At 39.3% G+C, this 4,304-nt stretch overlaps 1 pseudogene; it reads right to left on the bottom strand.

The window, feature by feature from the left end:
* Positions 1-510: 510 nt before the first annotated feature.
* Positions 511-3,872, bottom strand: LOC104986319 (annotated as a pseudogene).
* Between the last annotated feature and the right edge of the window lie 432 nt (positions 3,873-4,304).

Here is a 4,304-nt window from a genome sequence, read left to right as displayed (position 1 = left end):
TATTCATTCACCTGTTGATTGTTACTGGATTATTTATTTAAGGATATAAGAAGCCACATGACTTCCTGAATAGTAGTAAACGCAGCTTACTTTTTAATAACTTTTCTAATCTGTAGACTTCTGTGGTACCTATAGCCACCTTTCCTGCAGGAAAAATTCAGCTCAAGTTACATTAAATTCTTGGTATATCTTTGCCCTTTATACTTAGGCTTTGATGAACATTTTGCAAAGACTTAACATAATCAAGTGATATTTACAAAACATCATGGTTTTCTGGATTTTTGAACCAATTTAGTGCTGCTGCTGCTGCTAAGTCACTTCAGTAGTGTCTGACTCTGACCCAGAAACAGCAGCCCACCAGGCTTCCCCGTCCCTGGGATTCTCCAGGCAAGAACACTGGAGTGGGTTGCCATTTCCTTCTCCAATGCATGAAAGTGAAAAGTGAAAGTGAAGTCGCTCATTCGTTCCCGACTCTTAGCGACCCCATGGACTGCAGCCTACCAGGCTCCTCTGTCCGTGGATTTTCCCGGCAAGGGTACTGGAGTGGGGTGCCATTGCCTTCTCTGATTTTAGCACTAGCAAGGCCATATTCTCATCCTGGGAAAGAGAGAGCAGAGTCAGTATCAGTTACACATGAGCAATATCTTTGCCTCTAACTTTCCAGAGTTCTGGAAAGTTCATCTTCCTGCAGACCACTCCTGTTTTTCTGGTGGGTTTGTTTTTTGTTTGTTTGTTTTTGGCTATGCTGAGTCTTTGCTGCTGCGCAGATTTTCTCTAGTTGCTGAGAGCTGGTGGAGGGGGCGGAGGTGCTGCACCTTGCTGTGGTGCGGGGGCCTCTCATCGGGTAGGTCTCTATAGTTATGGCACTTCAGCTTAGTTGCCTTGTGGCATGTGAGATCTTCCCGGACTAGGAATCAAACCTGTGTCTGCTGCATTGCAAGGCGTATTCTTAACTGCTGGACCACCAGGAAAATCCCCCGAATCTGTTTTAATACCCTTTGACTTGTATGGTTCTGATATTTAGTTTTCACCAATGACCATGATCTGAATACTTACCCCACACTCCCATCCCCATGTTGCCTTCTTTTCTCTCCTTTCTCTTCCATCTTTTCCTCCTTGTATTGATCACATACTTATAACCACCTATAATAGGCACCAGGAAAAGTGCTTTTAAGAAGCAGATTAATAAGACATAGGCCTTGTCTTCAAGTGAAAAGGTGTACTGCTGACCTCTAGTTCTCTGTATGAGAAAAAAACAAAACACAATGTGTATCACATGCAGAATCCAGGGAAATTTAACCCCCTAAATGTAAAAAGCAAACACTTAAAAAAAAAAATCTCTGTGGCCTCATGATAAAGAAGACTTAAGACACCAAAAGCACTTCTCATGAAGAAAAATAGTAATAAATTTGACTATATTAAAGTAAAAGCTTTCTGCAAAACCATGAATGCCATAAAAAGATAAACGAGCAGCAAATGGGGAGAAGATACATGTAATTCAAATAACTGGCAAAGGATTAGTATCCAAAGGATAAGAGGACACTTCTAAGTAAATAAAAATATATGTTAATATTAATAGTAATAATATTTATATTGGCAAACAACCAAATATAAAACTGTGTAAAGGATTGAGAGGCAGTTGACAGTAGAAAGATTAATGATCAATAAACATAAATATGTTCAGCCTTACTAATAGGGAAATGAGTATTAAACAACAAAATATTTCACACACATGAGATTGGCAAAAGTCTATCATTACCACATTTTGGAGAGGATAGAAATCATTTTCATACACAGCTGATGGAGTGTACTTTGAAGGGCAATTTAGCAATAATTGGAAAGTTGAAGATCAACCATTCCAGAATTCCCCTGCAAGGTTTGTCTCTGTTTGTTTGTGTATGTGTCTATCTGAGGAAGAGTCTTGGCAGTGTGTATAGTAAGATCTGTGTGCCAAGTGTTTGTTGCAATATTATGTGTTACAAAAATAGAGCTGGAAATATCATAGAAGTCTTTCAGTGAAAAAAGGTGTAAATAAATCTAATATGTTCAAATAATGGACATACCGTGGAGATTTGATTCCAGACCACTGCAATAAAGCAAATATCAGAATAAAGTGAGTTGCATGAAGTTTTTGGTTTGCTAGTGCATATAAAAGTTACATTTAAATATACTGTAGTTCATTGTGTTCAATAGCATTATGTCTAAAAATGTATATACCTTAACTTAAAAATACTATATTGCCAAAAAATGCTGACCATCACCTAAGCCTTCAGCGAGTCTTAATCATTTTGCTGGTGGAGGATCTTGCCTTGATATTGATGGCTGCCAACTGATAAGGGAGTGGTTGCTGAAGGTTGAGGTGGCTGTGGCAGTTTCTTAAAATTATAGTGAAGTTAGCCACATTGATTGAATCTTTTTTTCAAGGCCAAATTCTCTGTAGTGTGCAATGCTGTCTGATAGCACATTGCCTATAGTAGAACTTTAAAAATTGAAGTAAATTTTCCCAAACCCTGCCACTGCTTTATCAACTGTTTATGTAATATTCTGAATCCTTTGTTATTTCAACAAATCTTCACAACTTCTTTATCAGAAATAGATTCTGTCTCAAGAAGCAACTTTCTTTCTCATCTGTAAGAAGCTACTGCTCATCCATTAAAGTTTTCTTGTGAGATTTCAGCAATTCAGTCACATCTTCAGGCACCACTTCTAATGCTGGTTCTCTTGCTGTTTCTACCACATCTGCAGTTGCATCCTCCACTGAAGTTTTGAACCCCTCAGAGTCATCCGTGAAGGTTGGAATCGCTTCTTCCAGCTTGAATCATGAATGGGATCTGGAATGGTGAATCTTTTCCAGAAGGTTTTCAATTTAGTTTGCCCAGATCTGTAAGAGGAATCACTGACTGGTAGCTATAGCCTTACAAAATGTATCTCTTAAAGAATAAGATATGAAAGTAAAGATGACTCCTGATTCATGGGCTGCAAAATGGTTGTTGTGGTAGCAGGCATGAAAGCAACATGAATTGTATCACATTTCCATCAGAGCTGTTGGGTGACCAGAGCAGATAATGACCAGAACATTGTCAATAAGCAGTAATATTTTGAAATTTACTTTTTTTTTTTTTTTGAGCAGTAGCTCTCAATAGTGGGCACAGGATGTTCAATAAACCATATATAATAGATGTGCTTCCATCCAGGCGTTGTTGTTCCATTTATAGAGCACAGGCAGAGTAGATTTAAGGCCTTAGGATTTTCATAGTGGTAAATGAGCGTTGACTTCCACTTAAAGTCACCCACTGCATTAGCTCCTAACAAGAGAGTCAGCCTGTCCTTTTAAGCCAGGCATTGACTTCTCTCTAGCTATGAAAGTCCTAAATGGCATCTTCTTCCAGTAAAAGGCTGTTTTGTCTGTGTTGAAAATCTTCATTATTGATTTTAGGTAGATCTGGATAACTTGCTGCGGGTTCTACATCAGCACTTACTGCTTCACTTTGCACTTACATGTTATGAAAGTAGCTTCTTTCCTGAAACTTCATGAACCAACCTCTGCTAGCTTCAGACTTTTCCTTCTGTGGCTTTCTCACCTCTTCCAGCCTTCATATAATTGTAGAGCGTTGGAACCTTTCTCTGGATTAGGCTTTGGCCAAAGGGACTGTTGTGACTGGTTTGATCTTCTGTCCAGACCACTCACTCCAGCTTTTTCCATATCAGCGTTAAGGCTGTTTTGTTTTCTTATCATTCATGCATTCACCAAAGTAGCACTTTTAATTTCCTCCCAGAACTTTCCTTTGCATTTGTAACTTGGCTAACTGGTGTAAGAGGCCAAGCTTTGGGCCCTCAGCTCTCTATATGCCTTCCTCACTTAGCTTAATCATTTCTGTCTTTTGATATTAAGTGAAGATCATGGTATCCAGTCCAGTCACTTCATGGGAAATAGATGGGGAAACAGTGGAAACAGTGTCAGACTTTATTTTTTGGGGCTCCAAAATCACTGCAGATGGTGACTGCAGCCATGAAATTAAAAGATGCTTACTCCTTGGAAGGAAAGTTATGACCAACCTAAATAGCATATTGAAAAGCAGAGACATTACTTTGCCAACAAAGGTCTGTCTAGTCAAGGCTATGGTTTTTCCAGTGGTCGTGTATGGATGTGAGAGTTGGACTGTGAAGAAGGCTGAGCGCTGAAGAATTGATGCTTTTGAACTGTGGTGTTGGAGAAAACTCTTGAGAATCCCTTAGACTGCAAGGAGATCCAACCAGTCCATTCTGAAGGAGATCAGCCCTGGGTGTTCTTTGGAAGGAATAAC

Source organism: Bison bison, unplaced genomic scaffold (genome assembly GCF_000754665.1).
Source record: "Bison bison bison isolate TAMUID 2011002044 unplaced genomic scaffold, Bison_UMD1.0 scf7180017864066, whole genome shotgun sequence".
Classification (NCBI taxonomy): Eukaryota; Metazoa; Chordata; class Mammalia; order Artiodactyla; family Bovidae; genus Bison; species Bison bison.
The sequence above is the reverse complement of the archived record's forward strand: the minus strand, read 5'-3'. Positions and strand labels throughout refer to the sequence as shown.